Below are 19,624 nucleotides of genomic sequence, written 5' to 3'. Positions count from 1 at the left end.
TTGCTATTCAATTCTACTGTACATTTCCTTTAACAATGACACGTGTGGAAAGCACTGACATATATTAGAGGTGAGAGGTTTGGTTTTGCTGAAAACCGAACACACTCGAACTTTAGGTTTCCGATTCTAAATTAGTCCTGTCTTGGATTAGTGTAGCCAAGGTGTGGTCACAAAATTCACACACGTGCAGCCGTGCACACACACAAAAATATTAGACAAAAAAAGACAATTGATTGTTGTTTTTTTTCAGCTCCAGAACTTGAGCCCAGAGCACCGATTGATCACGACTTGAGTCAGGCAGCACTAGGTTGCAACTTGCGTTGCTGGCTGGATCTTGTGTGGTTAAGCCTAACACGCACGCACACACACAGACAGTAAAAGATAAAAAAAAAGACAACTGAATTTTATTTTTTTTCAGCTCCAGAACTTGAGCCCAGAGCAGTGATTGATCACTACTGGAGACGGGCAGCTCTAGGTTGCAAGTTGCGTTGCTGGCTGGATACACACACACACAACGACAGTTAAAGTTAAAGATAAAAAAAGACAATTTATTTTTATTTTTCTTATGCTCCAGAACTTGGGCCCAGAGCACCAATTGATCACTACTGGAGTCGGGCAGCACTAGGTTGCAACTTGTGTTGCTGGCTGGATCTTGTGCGGTTAAGCCTAACACGCACACACACACAGAAAAATATTACACTAAAAGACACATATATATTTTTTTTTACGATATATATATATATATATATATATATATATATATATATATTTTATTTTTTTTTGGAGGGGAGTCCAGAACTTGGGCCCAGATGGACGCAGCACCAGCCCAGATGCATTCTGCACCAGCCCAGATGGACACAGCAGACAGCAGAGCACCAGCCCAGAATGGATCAGCACCACTCTCCCAGCCCTACACTACCCACCCTCCCTGTTCAGTCTCCACAGCTGGAGTGATATGGCGTCCGCCACGTGGTCCCTATATACTACATCATAGAGACGTAAGCTCGCGAACCGCGAGATTTCCGACTCTATGGTTTTACCTCGGTTTCGAGATCCGAGTCAGACGGGAAACTCTGAGCAAGCTTGGATCCGACTCGGATCTGCAACATTTGGGTGGGCTCGGTTCTCTAAGAACCCGAACCCGCTCATCTCTAATTTTATCTATTATAAAGAAATCCAAAACCAAAACAGAAAAGAACAAAACACAATGCACATGTCTAATATCTCTAATGTGTGTGTGTGTGTGTGTGTGTGTGTGTGTGTGTAGCAGAGTTTATTACATTTATTGCAGTGTATGGTATGCTCGAGCTAGTCCCTGCTAACCTAATTGGTGGTCTGTCACTGGATAACATACATACTCTAGTGTATTATTAGCCATGGTGAACCATTCACTGCAATGAATCTTTCTCAACCTGTAGCATATATAATGTGCTCTGTAGACTAATATATATCACTATAAGGGAGTATTGGATCTTAGTATAGCTTTGAATATTTGAATCAACGGCTAAAATTATTTAATTTTAGTAATAAATTAATAAGTGTGTGTATATATATATATATATATATTTATAAATATATATTTACAGTATATATATATATATATATATATATATATATATATATTTATTAGAGATGTGCAGTTTCGGTTTTACTGGGTTCTTTTCGCCACATTAGCGCAAGTTCAGATTAGTTCGGTTTTATCTTCTTGGCTATCCAAAACACGTGATAGCCGAATAGCCAGTAAGACAAATCCCAACTAATCTGAACTTGCACTAATGTGGCGAAAAGAACCGAGTAAAACCGAACCCGCACATCTCTAATATATATAGATTTATAGATATATACTGTACTTTATATGTAATCAATATATTTCACTTTATCTCTACGGTATCTATCATTTATATCACACAACATTTTGCAATTCACTTAGATTACATTATACATACAGCCATAGAGCTTCTGTATAAAACAGAATGCCTTTATCTCCCATCAGATGACCTTTGCTGGTCTTTCAGCGGAACCCCACCTCCTATGATTAGAAATAGGTTTGCAAACATAAGGATGGGAACCACTTTATTCTTGCAAAATTATGTTATCAGAAGACTATTGGAGATGAGCATCTCAAGTTGCTATGGAGACCATGAGAGCTAGAATAGAAAGAAAAGGCTAGGCTGAGGCTCATCCATATACAACAGCAAAATTAACCAGAGTCAATGATTTCTAACAATTTAACCATTCTGAATAATCCCTAAAATGCTCAGCCACCAGGAAGATCTGCAAATACACACCTCATAGCAGGGTAATTTACCTATACAAGTGACTGTACTGTAAAAGCACATTTTAGTTAACAAATCCCCTTATTCTACTTTTTGTTTGCCATTGCATTATGAGCAATGTGTACAGAATGACTCTCCTATTCCTAATCTGTATTCTTTAGCCTATAGTGGACTCTTAGCACCAATCCTGTGGACTTGCAGAGAGGGAACTGGTTCCTAATTGTGCATTGTCTGTACAGATTCCTGGCCCATTCCACCTCTGCTTCACACATTACAGTAGCTCTAATTGTAACAGAAGACAAAAAAAAAAATCTGTCATTTCTTCTCCAGCTTCCTCTTCTTCCAAGAATCCCAGGTTACCCTCATATACCATCATAAATCCTACTATATTCACAATAAATTCAGGTTTTCCCCTCTATCACCATATTTCTTGGTTTAATACATATTAAGCCCATATATATCCCTTTGTCCCACTCTTTCCTTCTGCTTTTCTCTCCCTCCCCCACCTCGATCCCAATGCTGTGTACATGCTCCCTGCCTCATTCTCTCTCTCTCTCTCTCTCTCCCTCCATCTCTCCCCTTTTCTCTCGTGTACTTTTTTTCACAGTGGTTTCTCCCAGTGACATAATAACAGGATGCTGAAGTCTTTCTCCTTTTCTGCAAAATTTCCCCTCTTAAAATAAACGCCATTTCACAGAACCTTCCAGGGCATGAGGGAGAGGGACGCTAATGCATCCAGGGATTTGTGAGGCATCTTCTGAATATCCTATATACACACAGACATACAGTACATCCTCATCAAAGCACACGTTATAACAAAGGTAAGATTAATTTCAATAACATGGTACTGTAGCTGCTGGATCAGTGTTCCCGACCAGAGAGGATGCAGTATTGGACTTTATGCATAGATAATACTTAACAGGGATCAATTCCATTTAAAATAATACACTATATTTAAATACATTAAGTGGTAACGTTGATCTATCCAATAGCATTAAGAATCCTTTGCATGAAAATGTTTTTTTTTTTCCTCCACAATAAATGAGCAAATTATTTGGGGAAAATGCAACAGATAGTGGCATGTTTAGCAATTGGCTTATTTGTAAAGTGATTATAATAAATCTTGGCAATTAGCAGACAAGCCTGCTCATGTTATCAGGAAGATAGGTATGATAGTAATGAGGTTTTATTTCATTTTTACAATTTTTTTTATTTTACAGGCTAGTGCTGCCTTACATATACTGAATGGCTGATTTGCATGTGGCACTAAATAAATGATCATGCCTATAAGATTAGGAATCTTTTGGAAATAGGTAAAATCATATACACATTAATGTTGCATACAGTACGTCTGAATTGTGAGAATAGATATAAAGACAGTATATAAATGTACATGCTTGTCTATACTTTTTTTGATGCTTGCATATGTGTATATATATATATATATATATATATATATATATAGACACATACACTTGTGTATACACAAGAATGTATGTACTATATGTATATATATATATATATATATATATATGATATACATACACACAGTATACACATACAATAAAATGTACAGCATTGTAAATCAAATTTGTCTTATCTTATATACATGGGATATGAATGGCAACATATTCCACCGCGAGATATATATATATATATATATATATATATATATGTATATGTGTGTGTGTGTGTGTGTGTGTGTGTGTGTGTATGTGTCTACGTGTACATGCCCATGCCATCCCATGCAAAATGTAGCACAGATGTGCAGTGGCATCTGGAGTTAGCTTGCCTACTGTATGTATTGGTCCCTAAGCAGATATATGTTACCTAGATGTCTCCTAGACAGGGAAAGGGATCAGGAAGCTGCTTTGTTTTATTTCCGTTGTCATTTTCCCTCCTCCCAATCAGTGGTGTTTGAAATACTGACATGATCTTTATCATGCAATAAAATGTACATGTGAAGTGAGTGCTATCCAGCCCTGCAGCATGCTCTGGGCAGGTGGCCACTGGTCTAGAGGAAAGGGGCTGGGGATTTAGGGATTTCGCTATCTCCAGCAATATTTCAGGGCTTTACCATAGGTGAGCCGTGGTTTAGTTCTGTGGGTGGCTGTGCATAACTAATTAGGCTCTTACAGATCTCCTACTGTGTTTCTATGAGCTATAAAATATATTTACAATGCATGAAATATACGTAACCTTGTATTACTTGTTTTATACATTTCTAGATCTGTAGATGCATATAAAAATACAGTATGTTATATTGTAAAAATAAATATATATATAAATTATTATGCTATTTTGGACTACTATTACTGATTGAATGGATTTGTAAAATACATACTGATACCTGTATCTGATATATTATTGTGCAATTCATGGATAAATAACTGTTTAAATACTGTATGACTACTTATAATGACAAGCTATATTGAAAGATTATTACAAATTAGAGTATATCACAGGCACTTGTGAAGTATTATTTCATTCTCACTGCTGACATCAATGTGCTTTCATCGCTGTCCATCATCCCTGGCCTGTCCTGTACTCTAACTTAATTCCATGTTCAGCTATATAAATTACCTTGACTAGTCTTTGATACAGACTCCAACAAATCCATCCTGCTCGCAAGCAGGTGAACAAACAGACCTTTTCAAAATCAGGGGTACTGTTAACTCTTGTTGCCTGTGACGCCTTGCTTGGTGATAAACTACAGCCCCTGTAGGATCTGAAGTGTTAATGAGGTCATATTTCACAGTGACACCTTATACTTCATAGTTTGTATTACAGTATTACCGAGGATTTGTGTTCACTCACTGGGGTCAGGAAGTATTTGGTCGTCTTCTCATTGCGTGTATAGGAACAGTGGACTTCAATCAGCACGATATGCAGAAGCTGTCCAATTATATCTGTGTTTTGCTCATAATATAATCATATTGGAAATGAAAACCTCAATGTAAATAAATGAAAGTGACGCCATTTAAATCCCATAAAAAAATAATCTTCCTCTATATACAAAAACATTTATTAATATAATTGTGCAAAGACTCTGATCTGGGCCTTAATCTAGTTCTCTTGTCACTGATTTACATATCATACTAGGTTATTTATTAGTACATTATAATCAGGTGAGTCGTATGTTACATTTTATATGAGGACCATCCTATACCAATTGTTGCTACAACATAACTCCAAGCTGTACATCCTAGGAGAGGATATAGACAGTCCTGCAATAGAGAAGCAGCTACTGTATCTGCCATGCATTCTCATTGTGTAATCATGTTGCAATAAATGCACAGTACATATATTCTGGGGGAGAAAATCAGCTTCTGCACAAAGCAGGCAACACCTTTTTCTATAATGTCCATTTGGGCTCATTCACATGAATATTTTGTGTGTGATTGCTAACTCGGTTTCTATGTAAGGTCTGTTGTGTTGGGGCTTCCACAAACATGGCTTCTAGTAACTTGAATTTATAACAGTCTGAAACATAGCATTGATTTAATTCCATTGATAACTAGAGCCCTGTCTATGTTACTTTGACACTACTGGTAACTCTCTTCATAGAAGTTTAGAAGGAAAGGCATAGAGGCAAAGGCATGTGTTTGTGACCAGACTAGTCAGAAAGTGGATGATGCAGATATTACTGAAGCAGTCCTGCATACAAGGGTAAATGTTTTAGTGCATTTTAAAGGCAGTTACATAATCGGTGAATAAAAGAAGTGGATGATTTGGCCAGATGCAATTAGGGATATTTTATATAATTCTGTTCTAACTGTACACGGGCTGGATACGGGATCCCGGCCGTCGGGATGCTGGTGTCAGAATACCAACAGCTACATCCCGACAGTCAGAATACCCAACAGGATTAGGTAAATATCCTAACCCTAATCCTTAACCCCCCTCCTAACACTAACCCACCTTTCCCACAGCCTAACCCTCTCCCCCCACAGCCTAACCCTTAACCTCCCCTCTCAGCCTAACCCTAACCCCCCCGCAGCCTAACTTTAATCCTCCCACAAGTGCCTAACCCTAACCCCTAATCCTAATACTTACCTTCATGATGTCAGTGGCCGGGATTCTGGAGCTGGGATTCTGACTGCTGTTTGGATTCCGGCGCCGGTATTCCTAAACACTGCCCCCTGCACCAAACACTTTTCTTACTCTCATGTCCAAAGAACAGGATGTATATTTTATTTGACACTATTTAATTAGGCTAGTACAGTAATTTCAACATTGTCTACGTTTAAACATTTGCCATAAGTTTATGTATATGAATAGGAGACATGAAAACTGTGCTGCTTTTGAATGAATGTTGTATTTTACATCATATGTGCTATCCATACCATAATTATTTCATATTACAGTTCAAGTAGAAGGTAAATGACTGAATGTGACATTTGAAAATGAAATGAACAGTGCCGTAACAAGCCAGCACTGCGCCCTGTGCCAACCCGGGCACCTACCACTGTGACATCTTGCCAGTGTGTATGGACGACCCATTGACCCGTTATGCTAGCCCTAGGAACCGCTGCAAATTTAAATACTAGCCCGGTTGTGTTCTCTGGCTAGCCGATTGGTGAGTGTGTATGCTTACCAAATCAGTTGCTCGGTCGGTGGGATGATCAGCTGACAAGTGGATCAGCCAGGTGTGTGCATTACAGGTTTTCAAACATCTAAGCGGCCCTTAGGCACACAAAGGAGTGAATTGAGGTCTCAGTACCTTAAAACATGTAAACTTTACCAAGCCTTTGAGTTATTTTCTTATCCACTCCAAATTTCCTGCTTATATACTTGATAATTACATTTATTGAACCTGTTCAGTGGAATAGTCTATATAATGCGCATTTGGGTAGAGAATTTTGCATGTTTTTCTATATATATTTTGCTGTATGTGTTTAGCATGGGAACCCGCCAATCCATACCAAAGAGCAGACTGAATTGACATCATCCCAGCTCTATCTACCGACATTAGCAGGACTCACAGCTTATATGGCTGGAACTTTGTATACTGTAGCCAGTGACGTGCGGTGAGGTCAATGGCTGGGGAGGCACACATGGAGATGAGTCTGAGTGCTGGAAGCCTATCTCACTCCCTACTCACTGTAACTCTCCACACACTACACTAAGCATCAGTGTCCATTGATTCTTGCATCACTTTGTCTTCTCTTGCTGCTGCTGACTGAGTTCTGATCTCTAAACACTACAGTGCACTTCCTGGTCACATGACACATCCAAGGTGTCCATCAGTGCTCAAGGCACCCCCACCCATACTCAGAATGCCTCTATTAGCTCTCTTTATGTGCAGCTTACTGCCTGTGGTGTGGCCTGCCCTCAGTTCTGGAAGCAGTGTCTGACTATACAGAAGTGAGGCTGAGCTGTTGCTGCCTCATCTCTCGTTTCCCTGCAGTCCCAGGAAGCTCCACAAAGCTCTTGAGTGTTAACTTTAAAAATTATTACAATAAACTAAGAAGATGTTTTTAAAATATAAATATCTTCTTTGTATTAAAATTAAATCACAACCTTGGGCGCTGCTTCACACAGCTGCAGAAATAAAATTATGTGACAATTCACCAGATTTGTCTAAAATACATGTACATGAAAAATATAATCTTACAGTTCCGCGCTTGTCTGTGTTCCAACACTGAGAAAGACTCCAAATATCCACGTATCAGTCCATACATAGGAAAATGGACAAAAATAGGAAAAAGGAACTCAATTAATGAGAAACTTAAAATGTCAATCACCCCTGGTGAGGGTTAAATCGTAGATGGTGATGAAGTCCAGTATTCAGAGAAGTTGTTTGGGTAAGATGTATCCCTTGAATGGGACAACGTTTGAATATGATTTATACATATTCCTATTAGAATTTATTTGTTCATTTATTTAGATTGCAGAGACACATATCTTGAAAAAGACACCGCAGTAGCGTCGAAATGCATTGGTAGTGTCTCCACTTAAGATCTTCACAAACCCATTTGGATTCAATATAACTGTAGGTGGTACACCCGGGATCCATCTTCTGCCACAGTATATGTTGTCATACAATAGGGTATGTGTCTGTTTCTCATGTTTTTATAATGAAGTCCAGAAGTATCATATCTTCTATTTTGGTGATTCCCATATATTGTTTTTTTGGTTACCTGGGGTCCTATTGATTTGGACATGAGGTTCCAATAGAGGAAACGCTGAAAGTGGACCTAAAGAAACCATTATATGAATTTACCAAGCTTTTTAAAAGTAAGCATACATGTAAGCACATATCATCTATATTATCAAGTCACGTGTGGGGGTGCCTATTCTTTGGAAGTTTGGACTGTGTGAAAACTTCTCTGAATACTGGACTTCATCACCATCTACGATTTAACCCTCACCAGGGGTGTTTGACATTTTAAGTTTCTCATTTATTGAGTTCCTTTTCCTATTTTTGTCCATTTTCCTATGTATGGACTGATACGTGGATATTTGGAGTCTTTCTCAGTGTTGGAACACAGACAAGCGCGGAACTGTAAGATTATATTTTTCAGGTACATCTTCTTTGTATTATTTTTATCATTTGTATATAAAATCTCAATAGTATGACAGGGGAGGCTCTGTAGTTGTAAAATCATATGATTGTATAGTATAATACATGGCTGCCTAGACAGGACTATGTGTTGTTGAGGAAATATATTAAATCATTGCTGCTCATAAACAAATTATCATTAAGAGAAGGTAGGCTAAATATGTGGCTAAATGCAGAAGCATTCCTTCAATCTTCTTTCTTTGGAGCCACACACTACTGCACTATACATTTTTAAAAAATTTAGTTTTGCAGAACATAGTTCTCTGTTAATGCATCAAACAAGCAGGAAAAACTTTGATTAACTTTAACCAGGACATGTAAAGTTCATTAGTGCTACCTGCGGTCTCTCCAGTTTAGCTTCCAATAAACATTTATCCTGTAGCTGTTGTTATAGGTGATGCTCAGGTCATTAAAATTTATTTTCTTTGTAGCTTGTTATATATTTCCTAAGGGATGTAGTCGGCATCCTGGCGTTTGGGATGCTGGAGGTCAGAATCCCAGCACCGGAGTCTTGACAGCAGTCGAAATCCCAGCTCCAGATTCCCGACTGCTGACATCCCGACGGAAAGTATTAGAGCAAGGGTTAGGGATAGGTAATAGGGGAAGGGTTGGGGTTAGGCTGTAGGAGGGAGGTTTATGGTTAGGCTGTGGTAAAGGGGGATTATGGTTAGGGGGAGGGTTATGGGTTAGGATACCTATGAAATTCTGTCGGGATTCTTACTGTTAGAATGCCGCTGTTGGTATTCTGACCGCCCGCATCCTGAGAGGCCGGGATTCCTTACCCAAACCATTTCCTAAGCTATAAGCTTTGTACCAATTTACTATGCTCTGTGTGTTACATTAATTTGCATCCTGTTGCTTTTCTCCCTGTTGGCAGATCAGTGAGTATTCAGATTTGGATGTCATACTGTACATGGACTTTGTTTACTCTTCAGCAACTTTTGTCCATCTGTTGACTTCCTTTTCTGAGAGATGAGATATGTCTTCCTAGAATGTGGGACTACAGGGATGTAGTTCAATGACTGGCGGCCGTGATGCTGCAGCTCAAAATCCTGATGGCTAATACCGACGGGGGATTTCAGATAGGTGTCGAAATGCGATGCCTATCTTAATCCTGAAGCTGGAACACAGCAGGATGCCGGACTGAACGAGGTAAGTCCAGGGCATCCTTAGTGCTAGCCTCTGGGGGGGAGAGGGTTAGCTTCAGGCACCCCTGGTAAGACTTATGGTTAGGCACCCCCCAGGGAGGGTTAGGCTAGGAAAAGGGGGGCTAGTGTTAGGTGCCACTGGGGGGTTAGGGTTAGGCACCCCCCCGGTAGGGTAGGTTTAGGGTGCAGGAAGGGGGGGTTAGAATTAGGCACCCCCAGGAGCACTTAGGGTTAGGCACCACCCCGGGAGTTTTAGGGTTAGGCACCCCTAAAGGAGTGTTAGGGTTAGGGGGGGGACAGGGGAGGGTAATAGTACTTACCTGCCCCAGTCGGGATCTTCATCCTGTCGGGCATCCACAGTTGGTATTTGAACCGGTGGACAGCCGCCGGCATTTCAATACTGTTCCGGGACTACATACACTAATTACATTTGATTTTTCCTGAGAGGTGTACAGGTTGATACCCTTGTTGAACAATTTTCTAGATTTCTGTTACTGGTTTCATGATCTCATCATGGTGCTTGAACCTACAGTGAACTCAAATAGTCTAGCATGGCCTCTGCATCATCTCTTAGGTTTTCAGAAAAAGTTACATTGTTGCTGATACTCACCTTGTTGTAGAGTTTAATATTCTGCAATCTTTGAAACTCTCATGGTGCCTACACACTTGGCGATCTGCACATGATCCCACAATGTATACGATTTCCCTTGAAACTTCTCCCCAGCAGCTCTGCACACAATTTGGTGTTTAAAGTGTCCAATTTACAAACGATCTATCGTGCATCCAGACTTTTTCTAGTGCATTGTGTCCCAGAATGGCAGATCTGCCCTACAGCACGGCAGATCTGATGAAGCGATGTACGACCAGCGGGGACACGCATCGCGTCGTGATCGTGAGTGGGGAAACGAGATTTGGGCATATTTTACACGATCTGTCATTCCGATGCATCGGAATCGGCCAGATCTGGTAAAATATTGCCAAGTGTAGGCACCTTCACTGTATCCAAGAAGAAACCCTTCCACTACAGGAATATAAACTAATGCTTTGCTCCCAAAAGTGCACACAGTTGTTTTTTACTCTAGGTTTCCAACCATGCAAAAGTAAATGTAAGTAGCTGTCATTGCTGCTTCACCTCAGTACTTTTGATATAATCTGGAGTTTGTTAGCACACATCTGATCATTTCCATCAGTGTTCTATGCTTCCTTTTAGATACCCAATTGGTGTATTTGGTAATGTCAATTGGAAATGTTTATGGATTTCACTGAAACTTGTTACTTGTCATTGTTACACAGTCATGTACTGTAATTTGCACAATACATCATCCTTGTTCTTCATTGATAAGTGATGGTATATCTTGAATAATCAACTGTAAGTATCACTATATATCTGGGGCCTCCAGGTTTGGGTAAGTTCACAGGATCACACACATCACTGTGCATGTGATGAAGTGATTATGAGGCATCTTACTTATTTAAGAAATAATTGCTAATGTAATTTTATATTTTATGTAAAATCAAACATCATAATGGTTGTACAAGCTAATAGTATGAGATTCTTTGTCAAGTCCAGCTTTTGCAGTACTTGTATACTTTTTGGGTTATCTGTGCCCCAGTTGTTAGTGCTACCTATGAATGCTATTACTGTGTCTAGGTTTGTTCCTCCACTGGTTATAACCTTTCTCCTATTTTGGATGATACACTTGCCATTTTGGAATTGGGTCTATTTATTAAGCAGTGTTAGGAGACAGAGTGAAAAGTGATAAGAAAGTGATAAGCTGCCAGCCAATCATCTCCCAACTGTCATCTCACAGGCTGTATTTGAAAAATGACAGTTGGGAGCTGATTAGCTGGCACCTTATCACTTTCTTATCACTTTTTACTCTGTCTCCTAGCACTGCTTAGTAAATAGACGCCTTAGAATTTTAGCCATCATGTACCTTGCAAATAATTGTCTGCATTCTAACACAACTTACACCTGCAAGATAGATTATCCCTCTGTGATTCGGAATAAGTTCTGTAAATAAGTTTATATAATTTGTTGTGACTGGTTTCTCCTAAATCTATACACCAGCATTAGGAGAGTTGAACATCTATTGCTTTAAAAGTTCCACTTCATTGATTTGTGCATGCATACTGTAGGTGAGTGCGGTTTTAACTTTCTGATCGGACACTTTTACAAATGTCCTTCGTTGTACAGTAGTTGTTTGTGATGGACAGAACAGGAATACTTAAGAATGAAAAAAAATGTTCCGTTAACGAAACTGATATGCAAAGCCGGAACTAGGCTGAACAATATATTTGTATTTTTGTGTTTCATATACGAACACAGTTTTTAGATTTGCTTGTTGTTTAAAGCTTATTTACACATTCTTTATCCTTGCTTGGAACTGGCAAAATCACTGTCTGCTCAGGAGGAACTCATTAAATGAACGAGGTAAAGAATGTTTTGTCTAGCGCTAGGTGATGGCATGCTTTTGAACTGAGACTGCAGTGTACAGAGGCTGCCTGTTGGATATGATGTCACTAGAGAGGGGGTGGGACTTTTCTTTACTGGCTGAATCTGGACAGAATGAGCACGAACACTTTTCAGAGATTGTGAAGGCTTTTAGCAGTGTTAGATTCTTTTCTCACTTGCTTTTATCAGAAGCAGGTAGTTAGAATATAAACCATCTCATCTACTCATCACACTTATGCTGCTTCTAATTCAGTGTGCAGATAGTGGGGCTATTTCTGAGTCACATGCATTGCTGCTGAAAGTGCAGTCAGTTTTACAGCCTTGTTTTATACTACAGTAATATGAATATCTGGGCACTATTATTCCGTCCGCAGCCACAACCAACATCAATAATATAGCCACTTGCTCCCGCCTCAACCTGGGTGCAAGAGATCCATCAGAGACAGGCATCACTTCACTTTAAAATAGCACGGATCTATAGCTACATGCCCATGACCACCCCCATGAGACAGTTGCTTGCGCCCGCAATGTTGCCACCCTGAAGCTGACATTTTGTGGACAGAGAGATCTGACCAAGAACTGTCTGAAATAGAATCACCCAAAGATACTGTATGCCAAAATGCACATGAGCAGTTTGCTATAACTTGCTATTTGCAATACAGGGTGCTGTATGCGATTTGGAATAGGGCACAGAGCTAGTAACCTTTAAGTCTGTCTATCAAGCTTCAATTTTCGCCATTGTTTGGCAGCTGTGATAGCAAATACACATTTATGAATATCCAAAAATTATATGTGCATTTCTTTGTGCAGAAATGCCAGGTTTTTTTTAGGAAAACTCAGCCTGTGCATCAAGATGGAGGTTTCTTCAGGGGTGCAACATATTGCATTTTCTGAAGAGAAATATTGGGGCACTTCTAGCCAAATGTGAGCTGGACACATGAATGGTCCTTGAATTGTCATCACAAGAAAAACAACATGAATGTCATTTTGTGGAGCAAAATATCTAATTGAGATTCACCTCTGACACGTTTCGAGAACAAGTCTCTTCCTTGTGGCATTAGAACCGGCAAAGCAAAACCACGGGTGTTCCTGGGAGGTGGCTTGAAGGGAACACAGAAAAAGGCAATCTCATGGGCGTGTCATGGGAGTGTCACCTGTGTGTCAGTCAACGTGGCTGCATTCCCAAAATGCAGAGCTGCAGCCACAGATGCCATGTTTATCCAGAGTTCAGAAGGAGACACTGCGCCAGCTATAGGCTAGTGCAAGGGTCCTTGGTGAATGCGATGATGGGCCCATGGTCGAGTGTTCAGAGTACACCAGCGAAGTTACAGCGTCCATAGGCAGTGAAAGTGGGCATCTCAGGGCTTGTACAGTCCGGCACATGCTGGTACACAAGGGGAAGAATGACATTTGCATATTCACGCCCTGCCACGTCGCAAAAAATTGCAACTGCTGCTGCATCTACCACTGATTCAGGCCCTAAATGTTCAATTGAGGTCTTTAATGCATAACTCATAGGCACAGAAAATCACTCTAAGCTACCTGACACTTTATCTTACATTATTGCTTGGGCAAAATTATGCATATAAGTGTGCAACGTGTTTTAAATATTGATGTATTATTTCCAGGCACATGGCTAAATAAATAAAACCCTCTTAAAATGTCTTTCCTCTTTTATGGCGTTATGTCTAACAAGTGCTTGATAAATATTTAATTGTTTAAATATTTACATTTACTTAAATGAATGATAGGATTCTCATTGATTTTGGTTTGCTGCCAGATCGGAACCCAGCAAGGCTGCAAGATGGGCTCAGACAATCTGCAGCTCATTAGATGTTCATGAACTATGGCTATAAGAGCCGAGACACTCAGGAATTTGGTCTCCACACTTTAATAGCCTGGTCAACTGGGGTGACAAATGAAACTGTGGCTGGTTTTGGCGAATAGCCTAGGCAACAACAAAGAAATTGAACTGTAATGTCTTTTACTTGACACTGCAACAGGATTTACCTACTGGACATTAAGATAAATCCTGTAAGTGTAAAATAAATGTATCCTATAGCAAGTAGCAACCAATCATATTTTTCTACTGCAGTCTAGAAAATGAAACAAAACATTTAATTGGTTACTTATCATATGCTTCCAAAGACCAGAATGTGTGCAGTAGGGGGTGAAAAAGTGTCAGAGATAATAGCTAACTCTTACTGGTCTCCACGCCTGATTCTTAGTCAGACGCAAGTCACAAGGTGCATGGATCTAGCTGATTTCATGCGCCAAAGAAAGACATCAATGTCTGTGTATACACCGATTTAGACATTAGCACACAGATCGAGCGATTGTTTGCCATTGCACATGCACGATTATTCGCAGCATATGCATTGCAATTACGCTCGCACAGGGAAACCACTCACAAAGTGAGTGACAGGTAGTAAGCATATTGGGGTGGTAATGGGGGATGGTTAGAAAAACTCAGACGTGTCTGACTGTCTACAAGCCCTTTCATGGGTGTGCATAAATTAATCTTTGAAATCTCCTTCACAGCATGAGAGCTCTCTGCGCCTCAGGAGAGCTTCAGTGTTGCGGCTGGTCAGACTGGACTTTCATGCTGCCTGACTGCCTGATGCGCGTCAATGGTACCAATGTTTACACTGTTGAACGTCATTGGAGAGATATACTGTATGAAGGCAGCAGTGAGTGTCCCTATACTCGGTTATGCTTTGGAAGGCATTAGCATATTTTAACAACTGAGATCCGTGAAAGAATGCAGTTACGGTTACATTAGTGTAAATCTCTGAATCAGGCCCTAAAGTCATTTGTTTGCATGGATTTAATCTGTCCATTGATGGACCACACTATCCATCTCATGTCTTCTGATCTGAGTGTCATGGTAGTGTCGTGGGCGTGTCGGCCGACTTCAGTGCTCATCCGCAGTGTGGAGACAGAGATAGGACTCATGTTCCTGACAGATTTTTTGCACCTAGCATGGGGTGGGTGTAAGTCCCAATGCTAATGATGAGGCTGTGGATGGAAGATAGTGTGCAGTGCAGGCCTTCCATTAGAAGGACAGATATTCGGCATAGAGGGACTGATACTTATATTAGCATAATGTAATAAGCTGACAGCCTGAAAAGTGGCCGCAGCTGAGTCCATAGTGCACTGTGTATATAATACTATAGGTAAATATATACAGGTTGGCCTCCTCATACACTACACAATGTATATATAGTAATACAATGTGAATCAATATGATTGATCTATAATAATATTTGTTAATACCATATTATATAAGCGGTGCTCTCCATTAGAAGAATAATCTGTATATATACATCCATCTGTGATGAACTGTCCTATTTGGATCACCTACTCTGTGCTGATCATGCTCCTTACAGGTGGTATCTAATGTGGAAGCCCATGCCTCTCTCGCAGCTAGTATAATACAGTAGATCCCCTCACTCTCCTTTCATTTTTTTTTCATTCTGTCTTACTCTGTATACTTAGCCGACGCTAGTTTTGGAAGCACCCAAGGCAAAGCACCTCCACCCGTCTGTAGCAGCCACCAACCCTTGTGCTGTGCCACCTTCCCTCGCTGCTTACCTTAGAAAATGTGAAGTACAAGTGGCATCCTCTCCTCCTAGGGCTGGAAGTGTGGCACTGACATGGAGGAAAAGCAGCCAGGAAGAAGCTGTTGGCTGCTTATCCTTCATATCCATGGCTGCCACTATGTGTGGGGGCATCTATGGGGCATTCAGAACACTGGATAAGTGACATGATGTAGCTCCCTGACCATTGGTCATTCTTTGTACACATCAAGGTATATCTACATTCTCGAGTAACGCCACCTCTGAAGAGGTGTACACTAGTACAATGTACTAGTGTAAATGTACTCTACTAGTATATAATACTGCACTAGTGTAAATGTACTCTCTAGTGTATAATATTGTACTAGTGTAAATGTACTCTACTAGTATATAATACTGCACTAGTGTAAATGTACTCTACTAGTGTATAATACTGTACTAGTGTAAATGTACTCTCTAGTGTATAATACTGTACTAGTGTAAATGTACTCTACTAGTATATAATACTGCACTAGTGTAAATGTACTCTACTAGTGTATAATACTGTACTAGTATAAATGTACACTACTAGTATATAATACTGCACTAGTGTAAATGTACTATCTACTGTATAATACTGTACTAGTGTAAATGTACTCTACTAGTATATAATACTGTACTAGTGTAAATGTACTCTACTAGTGTATAATACTGCACTAGTGTAAATGTACTCTCTAGTGTATAATACTGTACTAGTGTAAATGTACTCTACTAGTATATAATACTGCACTAGTGTAAATGTACTATCTAGTGTATAATACTGTACTAGTGTAAATGTACTCTACTAGTATATAATACTGCACTAGTGTAAATGTACTCTCTAGTATATAATACTGCACTAGTGTAAATGTACTCTCTAGTGTATAATACTGTACTAGTGTAAATGTACTCTACTAGTATATAATACTGCACTAGTGTAAATGTACTCTACTAGTATATAATACTGTACTAGTGTAAATGTACTCTCTAGTGTATAATACTGTACTAGTGTAAATGTACTCTACTAGTGTATAATACTGCACTCGTGTTAATGTACTCTACTAGTGTATAATACTGTACTAGTGTAAATGTAACACTACTTTACAATAATCCCTTTCATTAGATTATACATATTTTTTCTAAAATACAGCTCACTGAAAAATTAAGGTGTTTTACATTTTATATCAAATATGTGTTGTAGATGTGAGCCACTGGGCCTGATTCTGAGGTGGCTGCAAGCGTGGCTCTGTCTTTTGTCACAGTCACATCTGTGTCTTTATATTAATACTGCATCCAATTTTCAAACAACTTAGACACCCAATTGCAGCTTCTTAGGAAGTGGATTTCTGTCACTGTGCGTATTTAGATGCACCACCTGTGCACCATTGGTGGCACCATTGAAGCTTGCATATGCCATATGGGAAGTCCAGTTTCACCGTCTGAGTATGGCCTCCTGAGTGAGTCTTTGAATGCGACATGCCCCAGTCGGCTACACTACCCCTGTTAACTCACAGAAACACACACAAATTCTCAGATGATGGGGCTTATGCAATAGGCCATGAGTGCAGCCGCTGCGAAAACTTCTGTGAGTCTTCCCGTATTTTTAATGCGGCAAACATTTTAAAGACAAAACCAAGCTGGTTTTGCCTCTAAAGTGATTGCCAGTTTAAAAACACGGGAAAACTCGCAGGAGTTCCCATAACACTGCAGCTTGCAACCCATTACATAAGCCCCCATGTGCTCAATTCTATTAAGTGTCTGTGTGCACAGCAATCAACTCTTAATGGGTTGGGTACGGGATGCCAGCACTCGGGATCCTGGCGGTAAGAATCCTGACCAGGTTAGAATGTCGATGCATACCCCTTAACCCTACCCCTAACCCTCCCTCCCCAGTGCCTAAACCTAATCTCCCCCCCTAGTGCATAAACTTAACCCTCCCTCCCCGCAGCCTAAACCTAACCTCCCCCCCGCAGGCAAACACTAACCCTCCCCCTAGTGCCTAATCCCTAACCCTAACCTTCCCCCAACCCCAGTACTCACCTTTGGGATTCCGACGGTCGGGATGCCGGCGCTGGTATTCTGACAAGTGTGAGCAATTCCGGCGTCTGCATTCTGACCGCATCTCAGTCTTATGCCCAAGGTGGACATGTCTGTGGTGCAAAGAAAATTTTTAACACTCTAGAAAAATATACAAAATGTATTTGTGAATTTTTAAGATGTATATTAGCATTCTGATTTTGCTCAGATTGCCAATTAGCAACATTTAAAAATAAATAAAAAGAGAAGTCAGCTCTTGTCAAGAGGTTACATTAGGTTTCCAGGGACAAAAACTTGTACAGTTTTGTTTGCTCATATGATGACCTGGCAGGAAAGCAAAGATGGAAGCTATAAATGTGAAGAAACATTTATTTTTAAAGCTCTGTCTTTTCAATGCCTTCCAGCTACATTAAGGCAGAGTTTCCCAAACTCCACCATTACAGTCCAGATTTTAAGGATGGTGGGAGGGAACAGAGGACCTGATTCAGACCCGCTCGCTAAGATGCGTTCGCTCGTAGCTGACGATGTTTTGTATTGTGCGCATGTGTACGCATTGCAATGTGCGTTCGCGAACCACTACAAGAGATCGGGAAGCGTTCGCTCGCTATGCATAGACTGCCCAGCAGAGTGAGTGAGTGACAGGAGAGGCCGTTTATGGGTGGAGACAGGGACTGGCCATTAAAAACAGGGAAGTGGATGTGCTAACGCAGGCGAGCCCGAGCGTCTCAACGCCGTTTCAGAGGCGTGCATAATTAAGAGGCAGCATCATAGTACACATCACATGGCTGGATTTTACACTGAAGTGCTCGCAGTGCTTGCGACAGGGTATGGTCAACCACAAGCGCTACGATCGCATCCAATGGCTCTCAATGTACCGATGGTTGCATACACTTCTTGGAGATGACGTGCGCAAGTGTGCAAGTGGGCGTCTTAAGACAGGCTGGTGGGCGTTTGCATACACATAGTGATCGCACACCAAGACATAGTGGGCGTGCTAATGCCTTGCCGTGCGATCGCCTGCCTTTGCTGAATTTGGTGCGAGTGAACGCATCTAGCGAGCGGGTCTGAATCAGGTCCAGAGTACCCAGAGGAAACACACGCAAAGACACGCACAAACAAACTCCACACATATAGAGTCTTGGTGGTAATTGAACCCAAGACCTCAGTGCTGTGAGACAGTAATGCTAAGCACTATGCTAACCATGAAAACACCACACACCAGATTGAATAAGATTTCATCATCCCAACTTTGTTCATAAACACAGCAGAATGATAAAGCAACAGCAGAATTTGAATATTGTATTGATGGAACTTTGCACCACAGGTAGTTCCTCGCAAAACTCTATCCAAACAACATTTAGCTGCAATCTCCATTCTTTAGCTCTAATATAAACCCCATACACTTAAATACAGCAGGGAGTCATGTAAATTGTATGGAAAACAAAACTTTGTAATCAGAATATAGTAAAACGATTAGTCTAATAACAATATATTTTGACAATTCATTTTTGATAATTTTGATTACCTGTGTGCAATGCAGTCTGCCG

The 19,624-nt window shown here is 40.3% G+C and overlaps 1 protein-coding gene across 1 annotated transcript in view; it reads left to right on the top strand.

Moving 5' to 3' along the window:
• The first annotated feature begins 2,967 nt into the window (after positions 1-2,967).
• CACNG8 (calcium voltage-gated channel auxiliary subunit gamma 8) overlaps positions 2,968-19,624 on the top strand; it is a 76,513-nt gene continuing 59,856 nt past the window's right edge. The window contains exon 1 of the mRNA XM_088459435.1: positions 2,968-3,097. The gene's annotated coding sequence lies outside the window, so the exon portion shown is untranslated. The remainder of the gene's footprint in view (positions 3,098-19,624) is intronic.

This window comes from Taudactylus pleione, unplaced genomic scaffold, assembly GCF_031769625.1.
Source record: "Taudactylus pleione unplaced genomic scaffold, aTauple2 ptg000041l, whole genome shotgun sequence".
In the NCBI taxonomy this organism is placed as follows: Eukaryota; Metazoa; Chordata; class Amphibia; order Anura; family Myobatrachidae; genus Taudactylus; species Taudactylus pleione.
This window is presented reverse-complemented; position numbering and strand designations above follow the sequence as displayed.